Source organism: Mustela putorius, unplaced genomic scaffold (genome assembly GCF_011764305.1).
Source record: "Mustela putorius furo isolate JIRA1106 unplaced genomic scaffold, ASM1176430v1.1 tig00003899_pilon_pilon_pilon, whole genome shotgun sequence".
Lineage (NCBI taxonomy): Eukaryota > Metazoa > Chordata > Mammalia > Carnivora > Mustelidae > Mustela > Mustela putorius.
This window is the reverse complement of record NW_025422048.1, coordinates 20,354,149-20,373,516: the sequence shown is the minus strand read 5'-3', so window position 1 is coordinate 20,373,516 and position 19,368 is coordinate 20,354,149.

Genomic DNA, 19,368 nt, shown 5'->3' with positions numbered 1-19,368 from the left:
GAGGGAGGGCGAGAAGCAGACTCCCTGCTAAGCAGGGATCCCTATGCGATGCGGGGCTTGATGCAGGGCTTGATTCCAGGACCCTGAGATCATGACCTGAGCCAAAGGCAGATGCTTAACTGACTGAGCCACCCAGGCAGCCCAAGTTTCATTCTTTTGAACAAGGGGACACTTTAGTGACTTTCGTTTAGCTGCTCTAAATAGAGCTCATCCTGCTTCAGAGTCAACACAAAAAGGGATTACCTTTGGCAACTTACAACCTTACTTTTAACCTGTATCCAGCCCATGAAACCAGAGTGCAATGCCATTGCAGCCCATTCCTCTTCGCTGGTCCCCAAAGATGATGATGATAATGCTGATATGGCTAAAATTTATTGACCATGCACCATGTGTCAAGCACTGTTCTGAATGCTTCAAGTGTGCTAATTCATTTAAATGAATGAATCACACCTATGAAGTAGCCCTATTCCTTATCATCCCCATTTTACAGATGAGGTTACTGAGGATTACAGAGGTTAAGCAATTTTCCCAGACCTGTCTAACCTCAAAGCCCTCACTGAAGGCTCTTCCTTCACTGAGATTTAAGAAGCAAATTCTCACATCTCGAGCCCTATATAGCAATTAATTTGTACTTTAAAAAGATATTACAAGTAAAAATGTATTGACCTTGAGAAACAGTGCTGGTATAGTTAACACTGCTTCTAATTTATCATAAGAATTACTTCCGAAAGATGTTAATCACAGCTGGATTGAAAGAGTATTTGGAGATGTGGTACTGGTGTTTACATAAGTACATCACATTATAAATCTACTGGATTTACATTATAAATCTACTGGATCCAAAGGGATTTGCCTTTGTGGAATTTGAAACAAAAGAATAAGCAGCAAAAGCTACTAAGGTAGGTCCAGAATCTTTGAAAAGAAAGTTTTTCTTGACCTTCCTGAATTGTACTCTCCAAGTGTCCTGTTCTCATCTTGGAGGCTCACTTTACTTGCACTTATAACACTGAACTCATACAGTCTTGAATCAAGTAAGCAGTGAAGCATAAGGCTTAAGCATATGGGTTCTGGAATAAGGCAGCTCTGTCACTTATAGACTTGGGCAAATTATTTGCTGTTTCTGAGTCTTAGGGTCCTCATCTGGAAAAAGGGCCATTACCTAGCTCCCTGAGTTACTGGAAGGATTAAATGAATCTATACCTATAAAATACTTGATACAGTGCTTGGGTCTCCTAGTAAGGCAAACAGTATATAAATGTTATATATTCTCATAGGTATTTGTATTTATGTCTTAAAAATACTATGAGATAGTTATACTATGTCTCACCCAAAGCAAATACTCAATAATTGTTCATTGAATGAAGAGACTGTATAATCATATTAATATTCACTCTGGGTTTCTTTTTTTTTTTTTTTTTTTTTTTTTTTTTTTTTTTTTTTTTATTCATTTATTTGACAGAGAGAAATCACAAGTAGGCAGAGAGAGAGAGAGGAGGAAGCAGGCTCTCTGCTGAGCAGAGAGCCCGATGCGGGACTCGATCCCAGGACCCCGAGATCACGACCTGAGCCGAAGGCAGCGGCTTAACCCACTGAGCCACCCAGGCACCCTCTGGGTTTCTTTTTTTAAAATTGTGTTACGTTAGTCACCATATGGTATATCATTAGTTTTTGATGTAGTGTTCCATGATTCGCTGTTTGCATATATCACCCAGTGCTCCATGCAATACATGCCCTCCTTAATACCCATCACCAAGCTCAACCATCCCATCCCTTCTAAAACTCTCCTTTTGTTTCTCCGGGTCTATATTCTCTCATGGTTTGTCTCCCACTCCAGTTTCTCCCCCTTCATCTTTCCTTTCCCCAAATGTCCTCCATACTATTCCTTATGGTACACAAATAAGTAAAACCATATAGTAACTGACTTTCTCTGACTTATTTCACTCAGCATAATCTCCTCCAGTCCCATCCAAGTTGATGCAAAAGTTGGGTATTCATCCTTTCTGATGGCTGAGTAATATTGTGTTGTGTAGATGGACCGTGTCTTCTTTATCCATCCATCTGTTGATATATATAGCATGTCCTGATTTGGATACTTTTATATGGGCAAAATCATCACGACTTGTCCAATGGGTTCTTAGATGGCTCCATACCAACAGTTAGCAGCAATAACAAAAAGATGTGAATGTCCCCCACCCCCAGTTGTGTAGTGGTTGTTAATACTGGAGTACTGTAAAAACTACAGTGGGGGAAAAAAGTACAATGAGAGAGGACATCTGGAGAATGATGAGTCTGGCCAGTAATCAATCAGAGAGATCTCATAACAGAAAAAGCCCCAACCCCCTCATTATGCAGATGGAGAAATTGAGGCCCACAGGGGAGTAGTGACTTGCCCCAGGTTATCAGAAAGCTGATGGCCAAGTCAGGATGAGGATCTAGATCCAAGTAACTCCCATCTCCTGCTTTTCCCTGCATGCCTTCCCAGCAGAGAGCTCCCACTCCCTGGTTAAGCAGAGCCCTGGCTGGATGTGAAGGCACTCGGAACTCTGTGGTTAGGCACACAACCCTCATTCCACAACCCTGCCCTTCTGGAGTACTCATCATGCTGTGTCTTTTCAATATCACTCATCCAGTTTTATGGTCCCTAAGACATAAGCTAAATTAATGAGCAAAGAAATTCAGTAGCAGCAACATTACTTAAGTATTTAAGAAGAGCCTCTAAAGCATCTTAACAGGAACCTGAAAAACAGCAGAAAAGGCTAGCTGCTACTTGATGCCCCACTAACCAGCTCCATGACAATTGATCTTTGCTTGGTTAAGCACCAGCAGAGAACATGAATGCTCACCATCTTGTTATTAAGTATCCGTCTTTGGAATTCTATTGGCCAGAGTTGAGCTTTCTAACTCTTCTCTATCCACTAGAGCCACAAGCACAGTTCTTGCCATAGAGTAGATGCTTAAGACATCTTCAGTGATTAACTTACTTGTTGTGGGGAGTGGGACGGTTTTAATCAGAGAGCATGGTGTTAATTATGCAGAAACTAGCCTGGAACCTAGTCTATGAATCAAAAGACCTTCATAACCATTTGGAGGACAAAACAACAACAACAACAACAAAAACCTGGTTGTTGGGATTTGTTGGACTTGGCTATGATTTCTTCTGCATCTAGCTGTGTGATTCTCCTCTTACCTTGGTGTCCGAATCCTCCTAATCCTGATCATCACTGGATCCTAACTCTGCCCATAGGCGGAGAGCTTGTCTTTCACACTGGCCCTTTCCCCAAGTGCACAGGGTCAAATACCAATCATTATAAGTTATCACTTTTGGAAAAATGAGAAAAGTAGCCATGTTGCAACATAACCGCCCAACCCGTGTTTACAGCCCCAGTATTCGTCACTGCACTTGAGCCCTACTGCATGCTAAACCCTTCCACAGGATACCTGGCAGCCACTTCCAGAGGGGCTCCAAATGTCCCAGGGACACTTATTCCACTTACAGGTGTCTTCCAACTTCTTTGCAAACTATATACATTCTCCAGTTCTCTTAAAAAACAACAGAAGGTCCCTCACAGACGTAGCTCATTCGACACAATAATCACTTTCCAGAAAAATATTACAGCCACAGAATTCAGATAAGCAGCCATGTCTTTCAAATGTCTTCAAAAGGATCATTGTTTACTAATGAAATAGGTCCTAATAGAGATCCTCCAAGAAGGTAAAGAGCTATGGCTCTGCTCGGGCTGCCGTTCCAGCCCCATAGAGTTGCCCCATTTTTCTTGCCTCCTGCCCAATTCCCTCTGATCCTTTGGACTGTCTCAGAGCCACTCAGGTCCCTGTTCCTCCTGTTGGTTGTTCAGAGCAATTTCATTTCCTCTGCACATCCTCTATGACGTCTCCCAGGAGCCTCCATCCTGCCTCCCCTCCGGGGTCTATAAATACTCTCGTCTCCCAGGGGAAGCATCCAAATTCCTTCCTCAGGCAGTAAGGCCCTTGTGAGTGGCCCTAGGATAGCCACTCCTGAACGAGCAGGTTTATCTCCAAGGCCCAGTGGGCCATTGAACCCTTCTTCCTCTTACTTTGCCAGCTATCTTATTAAATCTTAAATCTTATCTTAAATCAGCTGGGATGTTATCTGATCTCAAATTTGGTACCTTTGTGTACTGAGCCAGAATAGAGACTGCTAGGGACTAGGTGTTGAGCCTCTACTGGTTTGGTTATGGGTTTAGAGCTCTGAAATAATGAGATTAAAGTCAGAGGGATAATCTGGGTCAGTTTTGCTCCATCCCAAATCCAAGTTTGTACCCCCAAAATGATCAGAGATTGGTACCAAATCTAGTCACAGACTGAGATTTTCTTGGTTTCTCTCTTCTTTGTCTTTCATACATTTCCTGAACACATAAAGAGAAGATACAATAGTGTACCAACCTTTAACACATCAGGAGGGGAAAACGGAAGAGAAAGAAAAGTAGCCATTTTACAGAAAAATCCCATGTATTATTTTCCCAACACGACTGTAACAAATTTCCAAAAATCTGGATGCCCTGAAACAACAGAAATTTACTCTCTCTCAGTCTCGGAGGCCAGTAGTCTGAAATCAAGAAGCCTCTGGGGGAGAATGTTTCCTTGCCTCTTTCAGCTTCCGATGGCTCCAGGCATCCCTTGTTGGGGCTGTACCACCATCCCATAATCTTCTCCTCCTCTGGCTGTATGATCTGCTTCACTCTTATAAGAACACTTACAATTAAATTTAGGGCCCACCTGGATAATTCAGGGTGCTCTCCTTTAGAGATCCTTGACTTAGTTACATCTGCAAAGACCTTTTATCCAAATAAGAGGCCATTCACAGGTTCCAAGGTTTATTATGTGGACCTACTTTTGGGGGGACCACCACTCAACTCATTATGCCCCACTACCTCCATTCACATCCCTGGAGTGTTGGAAATCAAAAGAACATGAATTTTCTATCAATTTTACCCCTAAATCTCTCTCGAGTCTGTATACTCATGTAGGTTGCTGCTGCTCCATCCTCCTTCAGTCTTCGTCATTTCTCACGTGTCATTGTCCACAGCAACTGGAATGGTCATGCTAGCCTCATGCTTCTTGAAAACCTTCTGTAGACCCCCATGGCTCTGAGGATCAAGGTCCAATTCTCTGCCATGGTCTGCAAGTCCCTGCATAATGTAGCCCCTGCCCACCTTGCCAGACTCCCTTCTTACCTCTCACCCTCTTTCTGTCTGCAATGCCATATCCCTTCCTGTCACAGTGCCTTCCCAGTACTCTCCTCTCCTCTTAGAAAATGCTCTACCCAACCCCATCATCTCCTGGCTAACACCCGTCATCCATCAGCTCAACTCTAAGGTCAAATAACTCTTTCTCAATAGATGCTTTCTCTGGGTTGAGAATCCCCCATAATAGCATCTCTCATAGTTTGCAATTAGCTTTGTGTTGCATTGATGTCTCTCTACCCTCTCCCAAGCTTAACTAAACTGAGCCCCACAAGGGCAGGGACTGTGGCTATCTGGTCCCATCACTATGTCTTCAGCATGTAATCAGTTGTCTGATGCATGGTAGATGTTCCGTCATGATTTGAATAAATATATGAATGGGTGAGTGAATGGATTAGTCTGAACATCTGTGTTCTGATCCCTCAAGTTCCTGTCCTAAAAAATGAGAGAAACCATGCCTATGTCATGGGGTTGAATAAGAATCAAAATGAAATAACAGAGAAGGGGCTTTATAAACCTTGAGATGCCTTACTAATTTAAGGAATTGTTATGCTATTGGCTGATATAACCAGTTTTGGCAGGGGGATGGGGAGGTACACTGCACAGGGTGTAGGCACAGTGGGAGAAATGAGAGTGGAGATGAGGTATGATACTTGAAGTCTACATTCCTCCGAATGGGAGGGGTTTCTGTGGCTTTGCTGTATAGGATGAAATTTCAAGAACACTCAATTTCGCTGCTCCAGACTTAAGGCTCATAACATATCACCCTCTGGGATCAAAAGAAAATGCCACCCTCCTTAGGTGTAAATGTTGCCTGGAGTCACCCTGGGTCTTTGGAGTTTTGATTGTCTTCCTTTCCAGCATCTCCTCCAGGTGCAGTCCGAGGATAGGGCAACAGAGCCTCCTGGGCTGAGTCTATCTTCACCGGTGCTTCCCACGAGGTGACCTATCAGCCTTAGCACTGGCTTAGGGAGCTGCCAGCTGACAAATGACTTTGAAGTGTGCCCCTTGGCTTTTCATTCTTTTCCTTCCTTGCCTTCTTGGCTTTCACTGCTAATCAGAAGGAGGAGGGACGGGGGAGAATATCACCCCCTTCCTTCTGTTTCTCTTGCACGTCCATCTAAAAGGCATCTCTGGAGGCTTGACATTCCAGGTCTTTAGTTTCTTACATTTGATTTCCCTAGACCCCATCAAGTCATAATCTCCTTTCCTGCAGGGAAGGGACACTTCCACCTCTTCCTCCATATCCTCTTAGCTCCTTGCATTTGGGTCAAGAGACCTAAAAAGGCCATTTCTCATTTCCATCTTGTCTTCCATTGTTTTCTCCCCTGGGATGTCTACGCATTCAAGGACCTAAGGTACCTCACTGGTCTGGAATGTCCACGGCGAGCCGATCCTCTGAATCATAAACTTAAAGAAATTGGAAAGAGTGGAGCTCATTAGGTTGTCATTTCCCCAGTTTCCTCTTCTGACCTGGATGTCTTCCCACTGGCTTGCTGGTGCGCTTCCCTGCTCTGTTGTCCCACTGGACTCTAAGGATCTGTCTACAGCATCCCAGAAAGGTGAAAAACAAAGGCATGTCTCTGAATAATGCAAGCAAAATCCCCAGTTTGGTCTCAATGCTTTGGGTATTCTAGTACGAAGCCCTATTTTGATACAGAGCTTCAAGAATATTCCCTCTAATGGGTGCCACAGAACTGGAGCTGGAAAGGATCTTGCAGCTTATCTGTTCAAAGACCTGCTCCTTTTTTGCTTATAGTTTTATTGAGGTATAATTGGCATATAGTAACCTGCAAGCTTTGCATGCCGTGTACAAAGAGTGTATAATTTGCTAAGTTTTGACATATTCATACCTCTGTGAAGCCATCACCACCATCGAGTTTTCATCATTCCCTATAATTTCCTTTTGACTCTTTGTAATCCATCTCTTCATCCGCTCCCAAGTCCCCCATCCCCAGGCAACCACTGATGGGCTTTCTGTTACTATACAACTTGCATTTTCTAGAATTTTATATAAATGGAATAACACAATGGGCGTTTTTCTTCTTTGCTGGCTTCTTTCACTTGGTAAAATTATTTTGAGAATCATTCACATTGTTGTATGCATTAATAGTGTTGTATCCATCAGTAGGATGTTTCTAATTTTTGGCCATTGCAAAATAAAATGCTGCTATGAAGAATCATGTATGAATTTTTGGAGATATATATATATCTCCACACAGGGCTCAAGCTCATGACCATGAGATTACCACCTGAGCAGAAACCAAGAGTCCAATGCTTAAATGACCACACCACCCAGGCACCCCTATGTTTAACCTTTTGAGGAACACCAAACTATTGTCCAAATCAGATGTACCATTTAATAATCCCACCAGCAACATATGAGGTTCCTATTTTTCCACATCTTACCAAAACTTATTGTCTGTCTTTTTAATTTTAGACATCCTAGAGATGTGAAGTGATATTGTGGTTTTGATTTGTATTTTCCTAATGACTTCTGATATCGAGCATCTTTTAATGTGTTTATTGGCCTTTTCTACGTCTTCTTTGCAGAAATAACTATTCAAAGCCTTTGCCCATTTTAAAAATTGAGATATAATTCATATAGCATAAAATTCACCATTTTAGAAGTACCTGTCTAGCTCAGTCAGTAGAGCATGGAACCCTTGATCTTGGGGTCATGAGTTCGAGCCCCATATTGGACATAGAGATTATATACTTAAAAATTCACCATTTTAATGTGTACAACTCAGTGGCTATTAGTATATTCACTAAATTGTGCAACCATCACCACTATCTTATTCTTGAACACTTCCATCACTCCCAAAAGAAACTCCATATCTATAAGCAGTCAGTTCCATTTCACCCCTTCTTCCAGCCCCTGGAAACCACTAATCTACTTTATATCTCTATGGATTTGCCATTTCCATGCATTTTATATAAATGGAATCCTATAATATGAATGGTTTCTTTTACTTAGCATAATGTTTCTTTTTTTTTTTTTTTTTTTTTTTTTTTTTAAAGATTTTATTTATTTACTTGAGAGAAAGACAGTGAGAGAGAGCATGAACGAGGAGAAGGTCAGAGAGAGAAGCAGACTCCCCATGGAGCTGGGAGTCCGATGCGGGACTCGATCCCGGGACTCCAGGATCATGACCTGAGCTGAAGGCAGTCGTCCAACCAACTGAGCCACCCAGGCGTCCCAGCATAATGTTTCAAAGTTCATCTGTGCAGCGGCATGTTCCAGCATGTTCCAGTATTTTGCTCGTTTTTACAGCTGAATAATATTCCATTGTGTGGATGTACTACATTTGTTTATCCATGCATCTGTTGATGGACATTTGAGTTGCTACCATATTTGGACTGTTACAAATAATGCTGCTATGAGCTTTATGTACAAATTTTTTTTGTGTGTGAAAGTGTTTTCAGTTCTCCTGGGATGTATATCCTGAGGAATGGAACTGTTAGGTCATATGGTAAGTCTATGATTAACCTTGGGAGGAACCACTGGAGTGTTTTTTACAGCAGCTGTACCATTTTACATTCCCACCAGGAATATAAGAGGGTTCTAATCTCTCCACATCCTCCCCCAAAAGCTTCTTTTCCATTTTTTTATTATGCCCCATTGTAATAGGTGTGAAGTGTTATCTCATTGTGGTTTTGATTTGCATTTCCCTAATGACTAGTCATGTTTCATGTACTGTTTGGCCATTTGTATATTTTCTTTGGAGAAATGTCTATTCAAGTCCTTTGCCCATTTTTTACTTGAGGTATTTTTCTTTTTATTGTTAAGTTGTAAAAATTCTTTATATATTGTGGGATAGTAGAATCTTATCAGACAATAGATTTGCAAATATTTTCTTCCATTCTGTGCATTGTCTTTTCACTGTCTTGGTAGCGTCCTTTGACTTACAAAAGTTTTTAATTTTGATGAAGTCCAAATTTGTCTATTTTGGGGGGTTGCTTTTTTTTTTTTTAAGATTTTATTTATTTATTTGACAGACAGAGATCACAAGTAGGCAGAGAGGCAGGCAGAGAGAGGAGGAAGCAGGCTCCATACTGAGCAGAGAACCCAACGTGAGGCTCCATCCCAGGAGGCTCGATCCCAGGACCCTGGGATTATGACCTGAGCTGAAGGCAGAGGCTTTAACCCACTGAGCCACCCAGGTGCCCCATGGGTTGCTTTTACTTTTGGTGTCATAGCTAAGAAACAACTGTCTAATCCAAGGGCACACAGATTCACACCTGTTTCTTTCTAAGAATTTTGTAGTATTACTTCTTACATTTAGGTCTATGATCTATTTTGAGTTAATTTTATATATGCCATAAGAAAGAAGACCAACATCATTCTTTTGCATGTGGCTATTCATTTGTCCCAACACCATTTGTTGAAAATACTATTCCCTTTTCCATTGAACTATAAATAGTATTGTTTTAAAAGTTCAGTTTCCAATTGTTTGTTCCTAGTACGTAGAAATAAAATTGATTTGCACATATTGATCGTGTATTCCGAAACCTTCCTAAAGTCACTTATTTGTTCTAGTAGATTTCTCATTAGATTTTCCACATAGATGATCATGTTATCTGCAAATAAAGTTAGTTTCACTTCTTCCTTTCCTATCTAGATGCATTTTGTTTCATTTTCTTGACTTTTTACACTGGTTAGAACTTCTAGTAAAATGTTGAATAAGGGCAGACATCTTTGTCTTACTCCTAATCTTAGGGGTCATAATTGACGGTTAAATGTTATGTTACCTGTAGGCTTCTCATAATACCCTTCATCAAGGTGAGGAAGTTTTCTTCTATTTCTAGCTTGATGAGAGTTTTCCTTAGGAATGGATGCTGGATTTTATCAAATCCTTTTTCTGAATCTATTGAAATAAACATATGGGGTTTTTCTTTTCTAAAAAATTTATTATTATGGTGAATTACTTTGCTTGATTTTCTGATGGTAAATCAACCCTGTCTTCCTGGGATAAACCTCACTTGATCATGGATGTATTCTCCTTTTAATATATTGTTAGATTTTATTTATTAATTTTTTTTAATCCATGAGAGACATTAATCTGTAGTTTTCTTGTTATGAGTTTTTCTGGTTTTGTTATCTGGGTAATGATGATAAGAAACATAGAATTAATGGAGAAGTATTCCATCCTTCTCAAGCTTCTGGAAGATTTTGTATAGAATCAGCATTACTTCTTTAAGTGTTTCATAGAATTCACCATTGAAGTCATCCAGCCTTGAAGTTATCTTTGTAGTAAGGTGGTTAACTATAAATCCAATTTCCTTAATGGAGGGCTATTCACAGTACCTATTTCTTCTTGAGTGAGTTTTTGTATTTTATGTCTTTCAAGAAGTCTGTCCATTTCATCTAGGTTGTCAAATTTAGTGTCAGAAAGTTGTTCATAATATTCCCTTAGTATCCTTTTAATATCTGTAAAATCTGTAGTTCTATCACCTCTGTCATTCCTCATATAGTAATTTGTGTCTTCTTTCTTATCCTGATGTTCCCTGGCTAGAAATTTATCAATTTTATTGATCTTCTCCAAGAACCAGCTTTTGGCTTCATTTATTTTCTCTATTTATTTCTTGTCTGGTTCCTTGATTTCTGCTCTGATCTTTATTATTTATTTTCTTCTACTGACTTTGGGCCTAATTTGTTCATCTTTCTCTCTAGCCTCCTATGGTGGAAGCCAAAAATCAATGATTTAAGACCTTTCCTCTTTTCTAATACAGGCATTTAGTGATGTCCCACAAATTCTGTTATATTGTCTTTTAATTTTCATCCATTTCAAAATACTTTCTAAATTTCCTTTTGATTTTTCTTTTCTCCATGGATTTTTTTAGAAGCTTATTATTTAGTTCCCAGATATTTGGGAAATTTCCAGAGATCTTTCCCTTACTGGTTTCCAAATTACATTCATTGTAGTCAGAGAATATACTTTGTGTGACTTGGACTTTTTTAAAATTTTTGAGACTTGTTTTATGTCTCAGAATATAGCCTGTCAGTCTTAGTAAATATGCTTTACACTCTTCAAAAGAATGTATATTCTGCTCTCATTGAGTGGAGTGTCCTATAAATGTCACTTAGGTCAATTTGGTTGATAGTGTTCATATCTTATGTATCCTTGCTGATTTTCTGCCTACTTATTCTATCAGTTTTTGAGTGTTGAAATCGCTAATTACAATTGTTGACGTTTCTCTTTCTGCTTGAGGTTCTGTTAGTTTTTGCTTCATTTATTTTGAAGCTCTGTTATTAGGGGCATACACATTTAGGATTGTTATATCCTCTTGTTGAATTGAACCCCTTTTCCCTATGAAAGAAACTTCTTTATCTCTGGTAATGATTTTGCTTTAAAATATACTTCATCTCATATTAATATAGCTGTTCTATATTTCTTTTGATTAGTGTTAACATGGCATTTTCCCCCATACTTTTACTTTATTAAAGTATTTTAAAAGATTTTATTTATTTATTTGAAAGAAAAGAGAGAGAGAGAGAGAGAGAGAGAGAGCATGATGGGGGCAGGCAGAGGGAGGGAGTCCTTTTTTTAAATATTTTATTTATTTATTTGACAGACAGAGATCACAAGAGGCAGAGAGGCAGAGAGAGGAAGGAAGCAGGCTCCCTGCTGAGCAGAGAGCCCGATGTGGAGCTTGATCCCAGAATCCTGGGATCATGACCTGAGCGGAAGGCAGAGGCTTTAACTCACTGAGCCACCCAGGCGCCCCTGAGGGAGAGAGTCTTAAGCAGACTCCCTGATGATCATGGAGCCAGACCCAGGGCTCGATCTCATGACCCTGAGATCATGACTTGAGCTTAAACCGAGAGTCAGACGCTTAACCAACTGTGCCACCCAGGCGCCCCTACTTCTTTTTTAACATATTTTAAATGTTATAGCTAAAATACTTTACTTCTAGGTAGCATATACTTGGTTCTTGCTTTCATATCCAGTCTGACACAGTTAGGTTTAAATCTATCATTTTGTTATTTGTTTCTATTTACCCCATCTGTTCTTTGTTTTCTTTTTTCTTCTTTTCTGTCTTCTTTGTGACTAACTGAAATTTTTTATTCCATTTTGTCCCACTTTTTGGTTTATCACTGTAACTCTTTGTTTTGTTATTCTAGTGGTTACTTACAGGTTTACAATAAACATCTTTAACTTAATCAATCTTCAAGTGATATACCAGATCACATATACTATAAAGACTTCACAATAGTGTATGCCTTTTCCCCTTCCCAACATTTGTGCTATTATCATCATATGTTTTATATTAACATATTTATAGACTGTACACATTTTTTCACTTAAACAACCATTATCAAAGATATTTAAATAATTTTTAAAAAGTCTTATGTATTTACCCATGTAGTCATGATTTTTAGTGTTCTTCCTTCCTTTGTGTAAATCTGTTTTCATCTGTTATTATCTTCCTTCCATTTCTTCTAGTGCAGGTCCGCTTGTGATAAATTCTGTCAGCTTTTGTATGACTATGAAATGTCTTTATTTGGTTTTTTTTTTTTTAAACAGGCTCCATGCCCAGTGCAGAGCCCAGTGTGGGGCCCAGTGTAGGGCTTGAACTCATGATACTGAGATCAAGACCTGAGTTGAGATCAAGAGTCAGATGCTTAACAGACTGAGCCAACCCAGTACCCCTGGCCTTCCTTTTTGAAAGATATATTTGCCTGAGGATAGAATCCCTTGTTGACAGTTCTTTTCTTTCAGTACTTTAAACATTTTGTTCCACAGTCTTCTCACTTGTATTATTTACAATGAGAAATCTTATCTTTGTTTTTCTGTACCTAACATGTCTTTTTTTTTCTGGCTGCTGTTAAAAATATTCTCCTTAATGCTGGTTTTGAGCAATTTGATTATGATGTGCCTTGATGTAGTTTTCTCCATGTTTCTGGCACTTGGACTTGGCTGAGGTCCTTGGATCTCTGGGTTTCTAATTTGCATCAGATTTGGAAATGTGGGGCGTATCATTTCTTCAAACATTTCCTTCCACTTGTCTCTTTTTCAGGGACTCCAATTATATTTATATTAGGCCACTTGAATTTTTCCTACAGCTCGATGATGCTGTGTTCATTTCTTTTCATTCTCTTTTCTGTGTGTGTTTCATTTTGAATTGTTTCTGTTGCCACATATTCAAGTTCACTAGTGTTTTTTTCTGCATTATCAAATCAGTCATTAATCCCACTGAAGGTAATTTCTACCCCACATGTTGGAGTTTTCACCTTTACTAATTTGATTCAGACATTTCAAAATTATCTTCCATTGTCTCCATTTAATTTTGAACATATGGGATACAGTTCTAATAACTTTCAATATTCTTGTTTACTAATTCTACCATCAGGGCCAGTTCTGGTTTAGACTTCAATTAATTAATTAATTAATCTGCTCCTTATGGGTCATAGTTAACTGCTATGTCCATGCCAAATAATTTTTTTGAATGTCAGATATTATGAATTCTACCTTGTTGGGTTCTTTATATGCTTGTATTGCTTTATCAGTGCAAGTTTGTTTGTCTGGAAACATTCTTGGTTGTTACAACTGGAGGGTGCTATGGGTATCCAATGTGTAGAGGCCAGGCATGATGGCAAACATCATACAGTGTTCAGGACAGCCCCTGCAACAATTATTGTCAGGTTAAAAATGTCAGTTATTCTGAGGTTGAGAAACCTTGCTATAAATATTCTTGAACTTTGTTCTGGGACTCAATTAAGTTTCTTAGAAATTGTTTGATCCCTTTGGGTGTTGCTGTTAAGCTGTGTTAGATGAAACCAGAGTGGTGCTTGGCCTGGAGCTAATTATTCCCCAATACCGAGACAAGACCCTTCTGTGTACTCTACCCAATACCCCAGTTTCAGCTGATTGGGAACTGGCACTATCCTCAGCCCTGTGTGAATTCTGAACACAGTTCACTCTAATAATTTCATATACTTCTCTCCCCAGTATTAGACAGTGTCCTCACACATGCTCCTGAACCTACACAGAGTTTGTCCCATCGCTTTTCCACCCCCAGCGCCCAGCTGATCTCCTCTGGATGTCCTAGAGACACTCACATTCGCTCTTTCTGCTCCTACTCCCACCTCGGATCTATTCGTCCTTTTATAGGTGCCAGTGAGTGGTGCCAGTCCCCTAAGCTTGAAATCCAAGAGTCACCCTCCACTCCTGCCTCGTCATCACCCCACCATGTAATTAATTCGGTTTTGCCAATGTCTCCTGCATTCTCTTCTATCTTTCCACTTCCACCTTCTCTGCCCTAGCTTGGGCCATTATTATCATAGGAAGCAGGCCCTTTCACAGCTCTGTGCTTTTGTACATGCTATTCTGTTTGCCTGAAATATAGTCCCTCTCTTCTTTGGCCAGAAAACTTCTCATTCTTCAAGAGCCAGCTCAAAAGGCACCTATTTCTGTCGAGACCCCCTTGAGTCATTTCTTCACTCCTGCTCCTCTGTTCTGTTTTCCTACTTTGTTCTGTTCACACTTTGGCCACAAAGCTGATCGCATCTGTTTACACTGCAGTCTCTCTCTTCCACTGGAGTCCCCCTAGGAATCTAGTAATCCCTGGAGGTGTTTGCAAAGGGTAGAATTTTGTCCCTCCCCCAAATTTGTATGATGAATCTCTAACCCCCAGTGTGACCGTATCTGGAGATAGGGTCTTTGAAAGGTAATTAAGGTTAAAGGATATCATAAGGGTAGGCCCTAAACCCTTAGGACTCTGCCCTACTAAAAGGAAAAGATATGTGAGGACACAGTGGGAAAGTGGCTGTCTGCAGGCCAGGAGGAGACACTCACCAGAATCTGACCATACTGGCAACCTGATCTTGGACTTGCAGCAATCCAGACTGTGATAAAATACATTTCTGTTGTTTAAGTCACCCAGACCATGGTATTTTGTTGTGGTGGCCACTCGGGCTACTACACTGCTTAATACCTGATCAGTGCATTTTTGAATGAATGAGAAAGAAGGCAACAGAAGAGAGAGGGATAGAATGAATGGGAAGCGAAGATGAAGTAAGAAAGCTAGAGACAACAAAAGAAGAAGAAGAAAAACTTAAGGAAGCAGGAGAAAGAAGGCAGAGAGGATGGACGTGAGCTCATGAGGGATCCAGTTTTTTTCTGTGAAGACCATGCCCATGCCCTGGGAGCCACTGCCAAGATGGAGGTGGATGGTTACAGACCCCAGGGCCAGGGCGGAGCATCCAGGCACAAGGTTTTACACACATGTGTATGTACGTGTATATACACATAACAGTTTCCCCCTGGAAGGGCCAGCTTGTGCTTCACTCAGAAGCTGTGTGTCCTTTAGGAAAGGACCTGGCGCCTGGGGCTTTCGGAGGGCGGCAGTTTGGCTCTTTGGCTGGGCAACAGCTGGGTGCCCTTGCTTCCCCAGTCAAAGGTGGCTGCGGTCCACACCCAGCTGCAGGAGCGAGGACAGTGTTTACCCAATGGCCCCAGTGTCCTCAGAGGACTCGGCTCTCAGTTACACAGCAAACAGCTGGCTCCAGAGGGGCTGTGTCCTGGGCGCTGCTAACTGGCAGCTCCAGGGATGTGTCAGTCTCGCCCACGAAAATGCTTCCTTCAACACCCAGCCCTCCGCCCCTCCGCGGGGTGTGCTCACTCGCGAGCTGGGATCCGACAGGTGGCTTTTTTCAAAACGCTCGTTCAGAGAGAACATCCCCCCAAGATGAACACAAAGTTTTCTGTCGCCCGGGGCTCGTCGAAATGGTTTCAGACTCGGCCACCCGCTGCAGCCGACAGTGGCTGGCTTTCCAGTAAGAAGACATTTCCTGGCGGGGAAGCCGGACAGACAGGCGGCAGCGGTGGCGCAGGGCCGTGCCAGCCGCCCGGGAAGCCACGGCCCCCGTGCGCCCCAGGGGGGCAGTGCAGCGCCCGCACGCGCGCCTGGGCCCGCAGCCGCCCCTCGGTGCCCGCGCCGCGGGATCCGCCCTCCTCGCGGGGCACCCATTCCCACCCCCTGCCCGGCAGGGACCGGGCACCGCGCGTCCAGCCGCGCTCTCCCGCGCTTGGGGTGGAGGGGGTCCCGGCCCAGCCCCAAGTATGAGGGCTCCTGGTCAAAACACGGTCCACCTTTCGAAACCAAAGCAGTAATAGAATTGGAACACATTTGAACGCTCTTTTCTGCCGGGGCGGAGGACCTAGACTGATTTTGTGGTGGGGGCGGGGGAAGGGGGTTGTGCTGGTGCAGAGACTTGCAGGGAGGCACGCATTTGCGAGCGGTTCCTCGGTGCCAGCTCAGTGCTTGCAATGCCAGCGATCATCGCTAGACCCAGCCCTGCCGTTCGTTGGGTGCAGGGACGTGACAGGACCGCGAAGGCTGGTTCTTTATTCTATTGTTCCCACTCGTCAGAAGGGGCTCCCAGCAAACACGTCCTGCTAGTCCCAGCTTTCCCGCCGACATGGAGACCTCTGCTTTGGTGTCGGTCTTCAGGATGGCATTTTTTTTTTCTTTTTGCCTATGCTAAGACCTTATTTACGGTATCTACCAGACTGGCAAAGCGCTGAGCCAGCCCTTAGGTAGGGACGTGTGGAAGAGAGGAGGGATGGAGATTTGCTCGTCGTACCCAAGCAGCCACACACGTCGCTGGAAGCTGGAAGCACCACCGAAGTCCACACTCTCCTTCCTGACTCCTTGGCAGTGCTTTACAAACACTGTTACTTGGGAAAGTCCCTTGGGGTCCTTGTTCAAATACAGATTCTGATTTAGAAGATTTTGGTAGGGCCTGACATTCTGCATTCTTCAGGAGCTCCCCAGGGGCAGAGCTGTTGCCTGGACCACACTTGGAGGAGCAAGGAGTAGATCATTGCTCTTCACTGCAGCTGCATATTAAAATCACCTGGGGAACTTGAAACACTTGAATTTCACTAAGAGCATAAATCTTACATGTTCCCACTACAAAAAAAAAGCTGCCTGTGTGGGGTGATGGGTATGCTAACTCAATTGTTATCATTTTGCAGCATATACCTATATCAAACCATCACAGTGTATCCCTTTAAAAACACCATGTTGTAAAACGTAAATATATACCATTTTTATTTGCCAATGGTCCTGCAATAAAGATGGGGGAAATTAATTAGGCTGGCTCCCCTACCCCCAGATATTTTTATTTAATTTTTCTGGGGGTAAGCCTGTGCTTTTTTTTTTTTTTTTTAATTTTTAAGTAAGCTTTTTCAGGTGATTTTTATGGGCTGCCAGGATTGAGAACCACTCACCCATGCAGCTGAGAGGAGGGGCATAGGCTGTAGCCAGGGGCATTGATTCAATACTGTAGGGTTGTGACCAAGATTGGGAATTCAGTTTGTGATCAGTGAACATATTTGGTCCATATGGTTTCAAATACTTCGTTTTGCCTCACACTCATTCAATCATCAAATATTTATGGAGGCATTATGTTGTACTGGGCACTGTGCTAGCTGGTAAGGATGCAGCAGAGAGTAAGCCTGATGTGGCGCTGACAGTCTAGTGGTGTAGGTGACAGTAATCAAATAATGGCCAAGAGAGATGCAGATGCACAACGGAGGGATTTAACGTGCACGTGGGGAGAGTAGGACAGTAAAATGGCAATGAATTACCTGTGATCTGAAGGACGAGTCGTCACTAATAGGTGAAAGGGGATGGGTTCTAGGCAGAGAGACTGGCAGTATGCAGCCAGGGTGGTCGCTGGGCAAGATGGAGTTTGAGAAGTAGAGAGGTAGCTATATAGATCACAGGTTTCCAGAAAGTTAAAATCCCCAAGGAACTTTAAAAAACATGCCCGTGCTTGGTTTCCAACCCTGAGGTTCAGTTTTACTGACCTGGATAAGAGTGTGCACCCAACAGATCGTGGGGAGGAGGGGTCAAGGCTGAGCTCTTCTGCGAGTATGCAAAGGGTAGGTTTCTGTGCTGCGGGCTCAAATTCAGATCTGGGTGCTCTGGGTACCAAGACTGGTAACACAGGTAGAGGAGCTGGGATTTTGTTTTCAGGACGGACACGCGTGCCTTTCATAGTGCCTGAACAGAAGGCCACTGCCCGCCTCCAGCCAATTAATTGCTTGGGAGCAGAGCCAATACACTGCTTCAAGAAACAGCTGTGGATCTGCTCAAGTGTTTGAGCAAGTATGCAGATGAACTTCCAGAATAATAGGTCTTGGAGTGTGAAAACATGACATTAGGCTGGACAATTGGAATATCTGATGTTAGAGTAGCTCGACCTTGGGGCTGGGGCTGGAGCTGAACCAGCATTCTAGCCGGAAGGAATGGCAGAGGCGAGGTACTGGCAGGAAGGTGGGATGCGCGTAGCACTCCCAGGGGACCGTGAGCCATCTAGTCTGGCTTATAGGGGCGTTCCAGGAGGAGTTTGAGACCCCACTGCCTGCTCTGGTCCCACTGGTCTTACTGCTCATTTGACAAGCCAATTCATAAACACATCACAGTGTCAGAAGGTGACACTGTTGGGGAGGTGGCGCACCGCCATCCACCAGTGACTTAGAAAGAGTCCACTCTGTCAGACTTAGGCTCAAACTTGCAAATGTGTAGGCTCCCCTTGGAAGGGGTCCCCTAGGGGGGCTGGCACCCATTGCAACCAGACTGTGTGTACTGCAACCCCGGGGCTTGTGGCCTCGTTTTGTGGGCCACGGACCCCTTAGCCGTCTGGTGATGCCTACTGGCGCCTTCTCAGAATAATGCTTTTAAATGCATAAAATAAGACATAATCATAATGGAAACCAATTATACTGAAATACAGCTATCAACATATTTTTTAAATGTGTAGTAAAGGTGACTAATTATTAGCACAAGAAATAACAACAACTAGCAATGGGGGGCCTGGCTGGCTCAGTCAGAAGAGCCTATCACTCTGGATCTCAGGGCTGTGAGTCCGAGCCTTATGTTGGGTGTAGAGATTGATTAAATACACACAACTTAAAGAGAGAGAGAGAGAGAGATCTAGGAGTGCCTGAGTGGCTCAGTTGTTAAGCATCTGCCTTTGGCTCAGGTCATGATCCCAGGACCCTGGGATCAAGCAATGCATCAGGCTCCCTGCTTTGCAGGAAACCTACTTCTTCCTCACCCACTCCCCCTGCTTGTGTTCCCTCTTGCTGTGTCTCTCTCTGTCAAATAAATAAATAAAATCTTTAAA